General features: G+C 32.0%; 19 non-coding genes across 19 annotated transcripts; all 19 read left to right on the top strand.

Moving 5' to 3' along the window:
* The first annotated feature begins 74 nt into the window (after window positions 1-74).
* On the top strand, window positions 75-147 carry TRNAV-CAC (transfer RNA valine (anticodon CAC)). The gene has a single exon. It is a non-coding gene; the product is annotated as a tRNA-Val (tRNA).
* A 430-nt stretch (window positions 148-577) lies between these two features.
* On the top strand, window positions 578-650 carry TRNAV-AAC (transfer RNA valine (anticodon AAC)). The gene has a single exon. It is a non-coding gene; the product is annotated as a tRNA-Val (tRNA).
* An 868-nt stretch (window positions 651-1,518) lies between these two features.
* Window positions 1,519-1,591, top strand: TRNAV-CAC (transfer RNA valine (anticodon CAC)). The gene has a single exon. It is a non-coding gene; the product is annotated as a tRNA-Val (tRNA).
* A 429-nt stretch (window positions 1,592-2,020) lies between these two features.
* Window positions 2,021-2,093, top strand: TRNAV-AAC (transfer RNA valine (anticodon AAC)). Its single transcript has one exon. It is a non-coding gene; the product is annotated as a tRNA-Val (tRNA).
* Window positions 2,094-2,742: 649 nt separating this feature from the next.
* TRNAV-AAC (transfer RNA valine (anticodon AAC)) lies at window positions 2,743-2,815 on the top strand. The gene has a single exon. It is a non-coding gene; the product is annotated as a tRNA-Val (tRNA).
* A 1,371-nt stretch (window positions 2,816-4,186) lies between these two features.
* TRNAV-AAC (transfer RNA valine (anticodon AAC)) lies at window positions 4,187-4,259 on the top strand. Its single transcript has one exon. It is a non-coding gene; the product is annotated as a tRNA-Val (tRNA).
* Window positions 4,260-5,127: 868 nt separating this feature from the next.
* Window positions 5,128-5,200, top strand: TRNAV-CAC (transfer RNA valine (anticodon CAC)). Its single transcript has one exon. It is a non-coding gene; the product is annotated as a tRNA-Val (tRNA).
* Window positions 5,201-5,630: 430 nt separating this feature from the next.
* Window positions 5,631-5,703, top strand: TRNAV-AAC (transfer RNA valine (anticodon AAC)). The gene has a single exon. It is a non-coding gene; the product is annotated as a tRNA-Val (tRNA).
* Window positions 5,704-6,571: 868 nt separating this feature from the next.
* On the top strand, window positions 6,572-6,644 carry TRNAV-CAC (transfer RNA valine (anticodon CAC)). Its single transcript has one exon. It is a non-coding gene; the product is annotated as a tRNA-Val (tRNA).
* A 429-nt stretch (window positions 6,645-7,073) lies between these two features.
* Window positions 7,074-7,146, top strand: TRNAV-AAC (transfer RNA valine (anticodon AAC)). Its single transcript has one exon. It is a non-coding gene; the product is annotated as a tRNA-Val (tRNA).
* Window positions 7,147-8,014: 868 nt separating this feature from the next.
* TRNAV-CAC (transfer RNA valine (anticodon CAC)) lies at window positions 8,015-8,087 on the top strand. Its single transcript has one exon. It is a non-coding gene; the product is annotated as a tRNA-Val (tRNA).
* A 428-nt stretch (window positions 8,088-8,515) lies between these two features.
* TRNAV-AAC (transfer RNA valine (anticodon AAC)) lies at window positions 8,516-8,588 on the top strand. Its single transcript has one exon. It is a non-coding gene; the product is annotated as a tRNA-Val (tRNA).
* An 868-nt stretch (window positions 8,589-9,456) lies between these two features.
* On the top strand, window positions 9,457-9,529 carry TRNAV-CAC (transfer RNA valine (anticodon CAC)). Its single transcript has one exon. It is a non-coding gene; the product is annotated as a tRNA-Val (tRNA).
* Window positions 9,530-9,959: 430 nt separating this feature from the next.
* On the top strand, window positions 9,960-10,032 carry TRNAV-AAC (transfer RNA valine (anticodon AAC)). The gene has a single exon. It is a non-coding gene; the product is annotated as a tRNA-Val (tRNA).
* Window positions 10,033-10,680: 648 nt separating this feature from the next.
* On the top strand, window positions 10,681-10,753 carry TRNAV-AAC (transfer RNA valine (anticodon AAC)). The gene has a single exon. It is a non-coding gene; the product is annotated as a tRNA-Val (tRNA).
* An 868-nt stretch (window positions 10,754-11,621) lies between these two features.
* Window positions 11,622-11,694, top strand: TRNAV-CAC (transfer RNA valine (anticodon CAC)). The gene has a single exon. It is a non-coding gene; the product is annotated as a tRNA-Val (tRNA).
* Window positions 11,695-12,124: 430 nt separating this feature from the next.
* On the top strand, window positions 12,125-12,197 carry TRNAV-AAC (transfer RNA valine (anticodon AAC)). The gene has a single exon. It is a non-coding gene; the product is annotated as a tRNA-Val (tRNA).
* A 647-nt stretch (window positions 12,198-12,844) lies between these two features.
* Window positions 12,845-12,917, top strand: TRNAV-AAC (transfer RNA valine (anticodon AAC)). Its single transcript has one exon. It is a non-coding gene; the product is annotated as a tRNA-Val (tRNA).
* Window positions 12,918-13,629: 712 nt separating this feature from the next.
* TRNAV-AAC (transfer RNA valine (anticodon AAC)) lies at window positions 13,630-13,702 on the top strand. The gene has a single exon. It is a non-coding gene; the product is annotated as a tRNA-Val (tRNA).
* Window positions 13,703-14,205: the final 503 nt, after the last annotated feature.

The following is a 14,205-nucleotide window of genomic DNA, read 5'->3' as shown; positions in this document are numbered from 1 at the left end:
GTTTATTTCAGAATGCCATAATGTATGTCAAAGATCATTTTTTATTGGATGGCGGGAGATTCTGTTTTCATGTAGTTTCTGTAGTGTAGTGGTTATCACGTTCGCCTCACACGTGAAAGGTCCCCAGTTCGAAACTGGGCAGAAACATATTTTGTTACCTAAACACTTTGAATTCAATAATTTATATTTTGATAACTATCTACTGTTGCATTGCTCAATGAAAAAGCAAGCAAAAATCATATTGCAGAATATCAAAAGTCAATTTCCCTTCTACCATGCATATTGGATGGTGTTGCATTCATGAAGTACCTGTAGTGTAGAGTTATTCACATTTACCCAATATGCATAAGGTCCCCCTTCAAAATTGGTCAGAAATACATTCAAAAAAATTTTTTTTAGTAAATACAATGATCAGAATTGATAATAAGTGAATGTGTCCTCTTGAAATGCAAAGTGGAAAAATAGCGTCAAAATTATTAGAAAATAGGAAAAAAAGTTTAGAAAAAATCATATTTCTAAGAAAAGCATGTGTCATTTGTACTTCCAGACTAGATAGTGATGGAATCCACAAGTGTCAGTTTCTGTAGTGTAGTGGTTATCACGCTCGCATAACACGCGAAAGGTCCCCAGTTCGAAACTGGGCAGAAACAATCTTTTAGCTTTAGAATTTTAAAACAATGAATTTTTGGGTAAAATGCTCAATAAAAATACAATCAGATAAAAAGTTTATTTTAGCATGCCATACTGAATATCAAAGATCATTTTTTATTGGATGATGGTCTCAAATTTTTCATGTAGTATCTGTAGTGTAGTGATTTCATGTTTACCTCACACGTGAAAGGTCCCCAGTTCGAAATTGGCAGAAACATATTTTGTTACCTAAACACTTTGAATTCAATAATTTATATTTTGATAACTATCTACTGTTGCATTGCTCAATGAAAAAGCAAGCAAAAAATCATATTGCAGAATATCAAAAGTCAATTTCCCTTCTACCATGCATATTGGATGGTGTTGCATTCATGAAGTACCTGTAGTGTAGTATTATTCACATTTAGCCAATATGCATAAGGTTCCCCTTCAAAATTGGTCAGAAATACATTAAAAATAGATTTTTTTATTAAATACAATGATCAGAACTATTAATAAGTGGATGTGTCCTCTTGAGATGCAAAGTGGAAAAAATAGCATAGAAATTATTAGAAAATAGAAAAATAAGTTTAGAAAAAAAAATTCTAAGAAAACGGTTTGCCAATGGTACTTCCCGACTCCATAGTGATGAGATCTTCAAAAGTCAGTTTCTGTATTGTAGTGGTTATCACATTCGCCTAAAACACAAAAGGTCCCCAGTTCGAAACTGGGCAGAAATATGCTGTTATCTTTAGAATTTTAAAACAAGGGATTTTTGGTTGAAATGCCAAATAAAAATGCAATCATATAAAAAGTTTATTTCAGAATGTCATAATGTATGTCAAAGATCATTTTTTATTGGATGGCGGGAGATGCTGTTTCATTGTAGTTTCTGTAGTGTAGTGGTTATCACGTTCGCCTCACACGCGAAAGGTCCCCAGTTCGAAACTGGGCAGAAACATATTTTGTTACCTAAACACTTTGAATTCAATAATTTATATTTTGATAACTATCTACTGTTGCATTGCTCAATGAAAAAGCAAGCAAAAATCATATTGCAGAATATCAAAAGTCAATTTCCCTTCTACCATGCATATTGGATGGTGTTGCATTCATGAAGTACCTGTAGTGTAGAGTTATTCACATTTACCCAATATGCATAAGGTCCCCCTTCAAAATTGGTCAGAAATACATTCAAAAAATATTTTTTTAGTAAATACAATGATCAGAATTGATAATAAGTGAATGTGTCCTCTTGAAATGCAAAGTGGAAAAATAGCGTCAAAATTATTAGAAAATAGGAAAAAAAGTTTAGAAAAAATTATATTTCTAAGAAAAGCATGTGTCATTTGTACTTCCAGACTAGATAGTGATGGGACCACGTGAGTCAGTTTCTGTAGTGTAGTGGTTATCACGTTCGCCTAACACGTGAAAGATCCCCAGTTCGTAACTGGGCAGAAACAATCTTTTAGCTTTAGAATTTTAAAACAATTAATTTTTGGGTAAAATGCTCAATAAAAATACAATCAGATAAAAAGTTTATTTTAGCATGCCATACTGAATGTCAAAGATCATTTTTTATTGGATGATGGTCTCAAATTTTTCATGTAGTATCTGTAGTGTAGTGATTTCATGTTTGCCTCACACGTGAAAGGTCCCCAGTTCGAAATTGGCAGAAACATATTTTGTTACCTAAACACTTTGAATTCAATAATTTATATTTTGATAACTATCTACTGTTGCATTGCTCAATGAAAAAGCAAGCAAAAAATCATATTGCAGAATATCAAAAGTCAATTTCAATTCTACCATGCATATTGGATGGTGTTGCATTCATGAAGTACCTGTAGTGTAGAGTTATTCACATTTATCCAATATGCATAAGGTCCCCCTTCAAAATTGGTCAGAAATACATTAAAAAAAAAATTTTTTAGTAAATACAATGATCAGAATTGATAATAAGTGAATGTGTCCTCTTGAAATGCAAAGTGGAAAAATAGCATCAAAATTATTAGAAAATAGGAAAAAAAGTTTAGAAAAAATTATATTTCTAAGAAAAGCATGTGTCATTTGTACTTCCAGACTAGATAGTGATGGGATTCACGAGAGTCAGTTTCTGTAGTGTAGTGGTTATCACGTTCGCCGAACACGCGAAAGGTCCCCAGTTCGAAACTGGGCAGAAACAGTCTTTTAGCTTTAGAATTTTAAAACAATGAATTTTTGGGTAAAATGCTCAATAAAAATACAATCAGATAAAAAGTTTATTTTAGCATGCCATACTGAATGTCAAAGATCATTTTTTATTGGATGATGGTCGCAAATTTTTCATGTAGTATCTGTAGTGTAGTGATTTCATGTTTGCCTCACGCGTGAAAGTTCCCCAGTTCGAAATTGGCAGAAACATATTTTGTTACCTAAACACTTTGAATTCAATAATTTATATTTTTATAACTATATACTGTTGCATTGCTCAATGAAAAAGCAAGCAAAAAATCATATTGCAGAATATCAAAAGTCAATTTCCCTTCTACCATGCATATTGGATGGTGTTGCATTCATGAAGTACCTGTAGTGTAGTATTATTCACATTTAGCCAATATGCATAAGGTTCCCCTTCAAAATTGGTCAGAAATACATTAAAAATAGATTTTTTTATTAAATACAATGATCAGAACTATTAATAAGTGAATGTGTCCTCTTGAAATGCAAAGTGGAAAAAATAACATAGAAATTATTAGAAAATAGAAAAATAAGTTTAGAAAAAAAAATTCTAAGAAAACGGTTTGCCAATGGTACTTCCCGACTCCATAGTGATGAGATCTTCAAAAGTCAGTTTCTGTATTGTAGTGGTTATCACATTCGCCTAAAACACAAAAGGTCCCCAGTTCGAAACTAGGCAGAAATATGCTGTTATCTTTAGAATTTTAAATCAAGGGATTTTCGGTTGAAATGCCAAATAAAAATGCAATCATATAAAAAGTTTATTTCAGAATGCCGTAATGTATGTCAAAGATCATTTTTTATTGGATGGCGGGAGGTTCTGTTTTCATGTAGTTTCTGTAGTGTAGTGGTTATCACGTTCGCCCACACGCGAAAGGTCCCCAGTTCGAAACTGGGCAGAAACATATTTTGTTACCTAAACACTTTGAATTCAATAATTTATATTTTGATAACTATCTACTGTTGCATTGCTCAATGAAAAAGCAAGCAAAAATCATATTGCAGAATATCAAAAGTAAATTTCCCTTCTACCATGCATATTGGATGGTGTTGCATTCATGAAGTACCTGTAGTGTAGAGTTATTCACATTTATCCAATATGCATAAGGTCCCCCTTCAAAATTGGTCAGAAATACATTAAAAAAAATTTTTTTTAGTAAATACAATGATCAGAATTGATAATAAGTGAATGTGTCCTCTTGAAATGCAAAGTGGAAAAATAGCGTCAAAATTATTAGAAAATAGGAAAAAAAAGTTTAGAAAAAATTATTTTTCTAAGAAAAGCATGTGTCATTTGTACTTCCAGACTAGATAGTGATGGAATCCACAAGAGTCAGTTTCTGTAGTGTAGTGGTTATCACGTTCGCCTAACACGCAAAAGGTCCCTAGTTCGAAACTGGGCAGAAACAATCTTTTAGCTTTAGAATTTTAAAACAATGAATTTTTGGGTAAAATGCTCAATAAAAATACAATCAGATAAAAAGTTTATTTTAGCATGCCATACTGAATGTCAAAGATCATTTTTTATTGGATGATGGTCGCAAATTTTTCATGTAGTATCTGTAGTGTAGTGATTTCATGTTTGCCTCACGCGTGAAAGGTCCCCAGTTCGAAATTGGCAGAAACATATTTTGTTACCTAAACACTTTGAATTCAATAATTTATATTTTGATAACTATATACTGTTGCATTGCTCAATGAAAAAGCAAGCAAAAAATCATATTGCAAAATATAAAAAGTCAATTTCCCTTCTACCATGCATATTGGATGGTGTTGCATTCATGAAGTACCTGTAGTGTAGTATTATTAACATTTAGCCAATATGCATAAGGTTCCCCTTCAAAATTGGTCAGAAATACATTAAAAATAGATTTTTTTATTAAATACAATGATCAGAACTATTAATAAGTGAATGTGTCCTCTTGAAATGCAAAGTGGAAAAAATAGCATAGAAATTATTAGAAAATAGAAAAATAAGTTTAGAAAAAAAAATTCTAAGAAAACGGTTTGCCAATGGTACTTCCCGACTCCATAGTGATGAGATCTTCAAAAGTTAGTTTCTGTATTGTAGTGGTTATCACATTCGCCTAAAACACAAAAGGTCCCCAGTTCGAAACTGGGCAGAAATATGCTGTTATCTTTAGAATTTTAAATCAAGGGATTTTTGGTTGAAATGCCAAATAAAAATGCAATCATATAAAAAGTTTATTTCAGAATGCCATAATGTATGTCAAAGATCATTTTTTATTGGATGGCGGGAGATGCTGTTTTATTGTAGTTTCTGTAGTGTAGTGGTTATCACGTTCGCCTCACACGCGAAAGGTCCCCAGTTCGAAACTGGGCAGAAACATATTTTGTTACCTAAACACTTTGAATTCAATAATTTATATTTTGATAACTATCTACTGTTGCATTGCTCAATGAAAAAGCAAGCAAAAATCATATTGCAGAATATCAAAAGTCAATTTCTCTTCTACCATGCATATTGGATGGTGTTGCATTCATGAAGTACCTGTAGTGTAGTATTATTCACATTTAGCCAATATGCATAAGGTTCCCCTTCAAAATTGGTCAGAAATACATTCAAAAAATATTTTTTTAGTAAATACAATGATCAGAATTGATAATAAGTGAATGTGTCCTCTTGAAATGCAAAGTGGAAAAATAGCGTCAAAATTATTAGAAAATAGGAAAAAAAGTTTAGAAAAAATTATATTTCTAAGAAAAGCATGTGTCATTTGTACTTCCAGACTAGATAGTGATGGGATGCACAAGAGTCAGTTTCTGTAGTGTAGTGGTTATCACGTTCGCCTAACACACGAAAGGTCCCCAGTTCAAAACTGGGCAGAAACAATCTTTTAGCTTTAGAATTTTAAAACAATGAATTTTTGGGTAAAATGCTCAATAAAAATACAATCAGATAAAAAGTTTATTTTAGCATGCCATACTGAATGTCAAAGATCATTTTTTATTGGATGATGGTCGCAAATTTTTCATGTAGTATCTGTAGTGTAGTGATTTCATGTTTGCCTCACATGTGAAAGGTCCCCAGTTCGAAATTGGCAGAAACATATTTTGTTACCTAAACACTTTTAATTCAATAATTTATATTTTGATAACTATATACTGTTGCATTGCTCAATGAAAAAGCAAGCAAAAAATCATATTGCAGAATATCAAAAGTCAATTTCCCTTCTACCATGCATATTGGATGGTGTTGCATTCATGAAGTACCTGTAGTGTAGTATTATTCACATTTAGCCAATATGCATAAGGTTCCCCTTCAAAATTGGTCAGAAATACATTAAAAATAGATTTTTTTATTAAATACAATGATCAGAACTATTAATAAGTGAATGTGTCTTCTTGAGATGCAAAGCGGAAAAAATAGCATAGAAATTATTAGAAAATAGAAAAATAAGTTTAGAAAAAAAAATTCTAAGAAAACGGTTTGCCAATGGTACTTCCCGACTCCATAGTGATGAGATCTTCAAAAGTCAGTTTCTGTATTGTAGTGGTTATCACATTCGCCTAAAACACAAAAGGTCCCCTGTTCGAAACTGGGCAGAAATATGCTGTTATCTTTAGAATTTTAAAACAAGGGATTTTTGGTTGAAATGCCAAATAAAAATGCAATCATATAAAAAGTTTATTTCAGAATGCCATAATGTATGTCAAAGATAATTTTTTATTGGATGGCGGGAGATGCTGTTTCATTGTAGTTTCTGTAGTGTAGTGGTTATCACGTTTGCCTCACACGCGAGAGGTCCCCAGTTCGAAACTGGGCAGAAACATATTTTGTTACCTAAACACTTTGAATTCAATAATTTATATTTTGATAACTATCTACTGTTGCATTGCTCAATGAAAAAGCAAGCAAAAATCATATTGCAGAATATCAAAAGTCAATTTCCCTTCTACCATGCATATTGGATGGTGTTGCATTCATGAAGTACCTGTAGTGTAGAGTTATTCACATTTACCCAATATGCATAAGGTCCCCCTTCAAAATTGGTCAGAAATACATTCAAAAAATATTTTTTTATTAAATACAATGATCAGAATTGATAATAAGTGAATGTGTCCTCTTGAAATGCAAAGTGGAAAAATAGCGTCAAAATTATTAGAAAATAGGAAAAAAAGTTTAGAAAAAATTATATTTCTAAGAAAAGCATGTGTCATTTGTACTTCCAGACTAGATAGTGATGGGACCACGCGAGTCAGTTTCTGTAGTGTAGTGGTTATCACGTTCGCCTAACACGTGAAAGATCCCCAGTTCGAAACTGGGCAGAAACAATCTTTTAGCTGTAGAATTTTAAAACAATTAATTTTTGGGTAAAATGCTCAATAAAAATACAATCAGATAAAAAGTTTATTTTAGCATGCCATACTGAATGTCAAAGATCATTTTTTACTGGATGATGGTCGCAAATTTTTCATGTAGTATCTGTAGTGTAGTGATTTCATGTTTGCCTCACGCGTGAAAGGTCCCCAGTTCGAAATTGGCAGAAACATATTTTGTTACCTAAACACTTTGAATTCAATAATTTATATTTTGATAACTATATACTGTTGCATTGCTCAATGAAAAAGCAAGCAAAAAATCATATTGCAGAATATCAAAAGTCAATTTCCCTTCTACCATGCATATTGGATGGTGTTGCATTCATGAAGTACCTGTAGTGTAGTATTATTCACATTTAGCCAATATGCATAAGGTTCCCCTTCAAAATTGGTCAGAAATACATTAAAAATAGATTTTTTTATTAAATACAATGATCAGAACTATTAATAAGTGAATGTGTCCTCTTGAAATGCAAAGTGGAAAAAATAGCATAGAAATTATTAGAAACTAGAAAAATAAGTTTAGAAAAAAAAATTCTAAGAAAACGGTTTGCCAATGGTACTTCCCGACTCCACAGTGATGAGATCTTCAAAAGTCAGTTTCTGTATTGTAGTGGTTATCACATTCGCCTAAAACACAAAAGGTCCCCAGTTCGAAACTAGGCAGAAATATGCTGTTATCTTTAGAATTTTAAAACAAGGGATTTTTGGTTGAAATGCCAAATAAAAATGCAATCATATAAAAAGTTTATTTCAGAATGTCATAATGTATGTCAAAGATCATTTTTTATTGGATGGCGGGAGATGCTGTTTCATTGTAGTTTCTGTAGTGTAGTGGTTATCACGTTCGCCTCACACGCGAAAGGTCCCCAGTTCGAAACTGGGCAGAAACATATTTTGTTACCTAAACACTTTGAATTCAATAATTTATATTTTGATAACTATCTACTGTTGCATTGCTCAATGAAAAAGCAAGCAAAAATCATATTGCAGAATATCAAAAGTCAATTTCCCTTCTACCATGCATATTGGATGGTGTTGCATTCATGAAGTACCTGTAGTGTAGAGTTATTCACATTTACCCAATATGCATAAGGTCCCCCTTCAAAATTGGTCAGAAATACATTCAAAAAATATTTTTTTAGTAAATACAATGATCAGAATTGATAATAAGTGAATGTGTCCTCTTGAAATGCAAAGTGGAAAAATAGCGTCAAAATTATTAGAAAATAGGAAAAAAGTTTAGAAAAAATTATATTTCTAAGAAAAGCATGTGTCATTTGTACTTCCAGACTAGATAGTGATGGGACCAAGTGAGTCAGTTTCTGTAGTGTAGTGGTTATCACGTTCGCCTAACACGTGAAAGATCCCCAGTTCGAAACTGGGCAGAAACAATCTTTTAGCTTTAGAATTTTAAAACAATTAATTTTTGGGTAAAATGCTCAATAAAAATACAATCAGATAAAACGTTTATTTTAGCATGCCATACTGAATGTCAAAGATCATTTTTTATTGGATGATGGTCTCAAATTTTTCATGTAGTATCTGTAGTGTAGTGATTTCATGTTTGCCTCACACGTGAAAGGTCCCCAGTTCGAAATTGGCAGAAACATATTTTGTTACCTAAACACTTTGAATTCAATAATTTATATTTTGATAACTATATACTGTTGCATTGCTCAATGAAAAAGCAAGCAAAAAATCATATTGCAGAATATCAAAAGTCAATTTCCCTTCTACCATGCATATTGGATGGTGTTGCATTCATGAAGTACCTGTAGTGTAGTATTATTCACATTTAGCCAATATGCATAAGGTTCCCCTTCAAAATTGGTCAGAAATACATTAAAAATAGATTTTTTTATTAAATACAATGATCAGAACTATTAATAAGTGAATGTGTCTTCTTGAGATGCAAAGCGGAAAAAATAGCATAGAAATTATTAGAAAATAGAAAAATAAGTTTAGAAAAAAAAATTCTAAGAAAACGGTTTGCCAATGGTACTTCCCGACTCCATAGTGATGAGATCTTCAAAAGTCAGTTTCTGTATTGTAGTGGTTATCACATTCGCCTAAAACACAAAAGGTCCCCAGTTCGAAACTGGGCAGAAATATGCTGTTATCTTTAGAATTTTAAAACAAGGGATTTTTGGTTGAAATGCCAAATAAAAATGCAATCATATAAAAAGTTTATTTCAGAATGCCATAATGTATGTCAAAGATCATTTTTTATTGGATGGCGGGAGATGCTGTTTCATTGTAGTTTCTGTAGTGTAGTGGTTATCACGTTTGCCTCACACGCGAGAGGTCCCCAGTTCGAAACTGGGCAGAAACATATTTTGTTACCTAAACACTTTGAATTCAATAATTTATATTTTGATAACTATCTACTGTTGCATTGCTCAATGAAAAAGCAAGCAAAAATCATATTGCAGAATATCAAAAGTCAATTTCCCTTCTACCATGCATATTGGATGGTGTTGCATTCATGAAGTACCTGTAGTGTAGAGTTATTCACATTTACCCAATATGCATAAGGTCCCCCTTCAAAATTGGTCAGAAATACATTCAAAAAATATTTTTTTATTAAATACAATGATCAGAATTGATAATAAGTGAATGTGTCCTCTTGAAATGCAAAGTGGAAAAATAGCGTCAAAATTATTAGAAAATAGGAAAAAAAGTTTAGAAAAAATTATATTTCTAAGAAAAGCATGTGTCATGTGTACATCCAGACTAGATAGTGATGAAATTCACAAGAGTCAGTTTCTGTAGTGTAGTGGTTATCACGTTCGCCTAACACGCGAAAGGTCCCCAGTTCGAAACTGGGCAGAAACAATCTTTTAGCTTTAGAATTTTAAAACAATTAATTTTTGGGTAAAATGCTCAATAAAAATACAATCAGATAAAAAGTTTATTTTAGCATGCCATACTGAATGTCAAAGATCATTTTTTATTGGATGATGGTCTCAAATTTTTCATGTAGTATCTGTAGTGTAGTGATTTCATATTTGCCTCACACGTGAAAGGTCCCCAGTTCGAAATTGGCAGAAACATATTTTGTTACCTAAACACTTTGAATTCAATAATTTATATTTTGATAACTATCTACTGTTGCATTGCTCAATGAAAAAGCAAGCAAAAAATCATATTGCAGAATATCAAAAGTCAGTTTCAATTCTACCATGCATATTGGATGGTGTTGCATTCATGAAGTACCTGTAGTGTAGAGTTATTCACATTTATCCAATATGCATAAGGTCCCCCTTCAAAATTGGTCAGAAATACATTAAAAAATTTTTTTTTAGTAAATACAATGATCAGAATTGATAATAAGTGAATGTGTCCTCTTGAAATGCAAAGTGGAAAAATAGCGTCAAAATTATTAGAAAATAGGAAAAAAAGTTTAGAAAAAATTATATTTCTAAGAAAAACATGTGTCATGTGTACATCCAGACTAGATAGTGATGAAATTCACGAGAGTCAGTTTCTGTAGTGTAGTGGTTATCACGTTCGCCTAACACGCGAAAGGTCCCCAGTTCGAAACTGGGCAGAAACAATCTTTTAGCTGTAGAATTTTAAAACAATTAATTTTTGGGTAAAATGCTCAATAAAAATACAATCAGATAAAAAGTTTATTTTAGCATGCCATACTGAATGTCAAAGATCATTTTTTACTGGATGATGGTCGCAAATTTTTCATGTAGTATCTGTAGTGTAGTGATTTCATGTTTGCCTCACGCGTGAAAGGTCCCCAGTTCGAAATTGGCAGAAACATATTTTGTTACCTAAACACTTTGAATTCAATAATTTATATTTTGATAACTATATACTGTTGCATTGCTCAATGAAAAAGCAAGCAAAAAATCATATTGCAGAATATCAAAAGTCAATTTCCCTTCTACCATGCATATTGGATGGTGTTGCATTCATGAAGTACCTGTAGTGTAGTATTATTCACATTTAGCCAATATGCATAAGGTTCCCCTTCAAAATTGGTCAGAAATACATTAAAAATAGATTTTTTTATTAAATACAATGATCAGAACTATTAATAAGTGAATGTGTCCTCTTGAAATGCAAAGTGGAAAAAATAGCATAGAAATTATTAGAAAATAGAAAAATAAGTTTAGAAAAAAAAATTCTAAGAAAACGGTTTGCCAATGGTACTTCCCGACTCCACAGTGATGAGATCTTCAAAAGTCAGTTTCTGTATTGTAGTGGTTATCACATTCGCCTAAAACACAAAAGGTCCCCAGTTCGAAACTAGGCAGAAATATGCTGTTATCTTTAGAATTTTAAAACAAGGGATTTTTGGTTGAAATGCCAAATAAAAATGCAATCATATAAAAAGTTTATTTCAGAATGTCATAATGTATGTCAAAGATCATTTTTTATTGGATGGCGGGAGATGCTGTTTCATTGTAGTTTCTGTAGTGTAGTGGTTATCACGTTCGCCTCACACGCGATAGGTCCCCAGTTCGAAACTGGGCAGAAACATATTTTGTTACCTAAACACTTTGAATTCAATAATTTATATTTTGATAACTATCTACTGTTGCATTGCTCAATGAAAAAGCAAGCAAAAATCATATTGCAGAATATCAAAAGTCAATTTCCCTTCTACCATGCATATTGGATGGTGTTGCATTCATGAAGTACCTGTAGTGTAGAGTTATTCACATTTACCCAATATGCATAAGGTCCCCCTTCAAAATTGGTCAGAAATACATTCAAAAAATATTTTTTTTAGTAAATACAATGATCAGAATTGATAATAAGTGAATGTGTCCTCTTGAAATGCAAAGTGGAAAAATAGCGTCAAAATTATTAGAAAATAGGAAAAAAAGTTTAGAAAAAATTATATTTCTAAGAAAAGCATGTGTCATTTGTACTTCCAGACTAGATAGTGATGGGACCACGCGAGTCAGTTTCTGTAGTGTAGTGGTTATCACGTTCGCCTAACACGTGAAAGATCCCCAGTTCGAAACTGGGCAGAAACAATCTTTTAGCTTTAGAATTTTAAAACAATTAATTTTTGGGTAAAATGCTCAATAAAAATACAATCAGATAAAAAGTTTATTTTAGCATGCCATACTGAATGTCAAAGATCATTTTTTATTGGATGATGGTCTCAAATTTTTCATGTAGTATCTGTAGTGTAGTTATTTCATGTTTGCCTCACACGTGAAAGGTCCCCAGTTCGAAATTGGCAGAAACATATTTTGTTACCTAAACACTTTGAATTCAATAATTTATATTTTGATAACTATCTACTGTTGCATTGCTCAATGAAAAAGCAAGCAAAAATCATATTGCAGAATATCAAAAGTCAATTTCCCTTCTACCATGCATATTGGATGGTGTTGCATTCATGAAGTACCTGTAGTGTAGAGTTATTCACATTTACCCAATATGCATAAGGTCCCCCTTCAAAATTGGTCAGAAATACATTAAAAAAAATTTTTTTAGTAAATACAATGATCAGAATTGATAATAAGTGAATGTGTCCTCTTGAAATGCAAAGTGGAAAAATAGCGTCAAAATTATTAGAAAATAGGAAAAAAAGTTTAGAAAAAATCATATTTCTAAGAAAAGCATGTGTCATTTGTACTTCCAGACTAGATAGTGATGGAATCCACAAGTGTCAGTTTCTGTAGGGTAGTGGTTATCACGTTCGCATAACACGCGAAAGGTCCCCAGTTCGAAACTGGGCAGAAACAATCTTTTAGCTTTAGAATTTTAAAACAATGAATTTTTGGGTAAAATGCTCAATAAAAATACAATCAGATAAAAAGTTTATTTTAGCATGCCATACTGAATATCAAAGATCATTTTTTATTGGATGATGGTCTCAAATTTTTCATGTAGTATCTGTAGTGTAGTGATTTCATGTTTACCTCACACGTGAAAGGTTCCCAGTTCGAAATTGGCAGAAACAATTGTAGTGGTTATCACGTTCGCCTCACACGCGAGAGGTCCCCTGTTCGAAACTGGGCAGAAACATATTTTGTTACCTTAACACTTTGAATTCAATAATTTATATTTTGATAACTATCTACTGTTGCATTGCTCAATGAAAAAGCAAGCAAAAATCATATTGCAGAATATCAAAAGTCAATTTCCCTTCTACCATGCATATTGGATGGTGTTGCATTCATGAAGTACCTGTAGTGTAGAGTTATTCACATTTACCCAATATGCATAAGGTCTCCCTTCAAAATTGGTCAGAAATACATTCAAAAAATATTTTTTTATTAAATACAATGATCAGAATTGATAATAAGTGAATGTGTCCTCTTGAAATGCAAAGTGGAAAAATAGCGTCAAAATTATTAGAAAATAGGAAAAAAAGTTTAGAAAAAATTATATTTCTAAGAAAAGCATGTGTCATTTGTACTTCCAGACTAGATAGTGATGGGACCACGCGAGTCAGTTTCTGTAGTGTAGTGGTTATCACGTTCGCCTAACACGTGAAAGATCCCCAGTTCGAAACTGGGCAGAAACAATCTTTTAGCTTTAGAATTTTAAAACAATTAATTTTGGGGTAAAATGCTCAATAAAAATACAATCAGATAAAAAGTTTATTTTAGCATGCCATACTGAATGTCAAAGATCATTTTTTATTGGATGATGGCCTCAAATTTTTCATGTAGTATCTGTAGTGTAGTGATTTAATGTTTGCCTCACACGTGAAAGGTCCCCAGTTCGAAATTGGCAGAAACATATTTTGTTACCTAAACACTTTGAATTCAATAATTTATATTTTGATAACTATCTACTGTTGCATTGCTCAATGAAAAAGCAAGCAAAAAATCATATTGCAGAATATCAAAAGTCAGTTTCAATTCTACCATGCATATTGGATGGTGTTGCATTCATGAAGTACCTGTAGTGTAGAGTTATTCACATTTATCCAATATGCATAAGGTCCCCCTTCAAAATTGGTCAGAAATACATTAAAAAAAATTTTTTTAGTAAATACAATGATCAGAATTGATAATAAGTGAA

This window comes from Pseudophryne corroboree, chromosome 4, assembly GCF_028390025.1.
Source record: "Pseudophryne corroboree isolate aPseCor3 chromosome 4, aPseCor3.hap2, whole genome shotgun sequence".
Taxonomy (NCBI): Eukaryota; Metazoa; Chordata; class Amphibia; order Anura; family Myobatrachidae; genus Pseudophryne; species Pseudophryne corroboree.
Note: the sequence above shows the minus strand (reverse complement) of the source record. Positions and strands in the feature narration are given on the sequence as shown.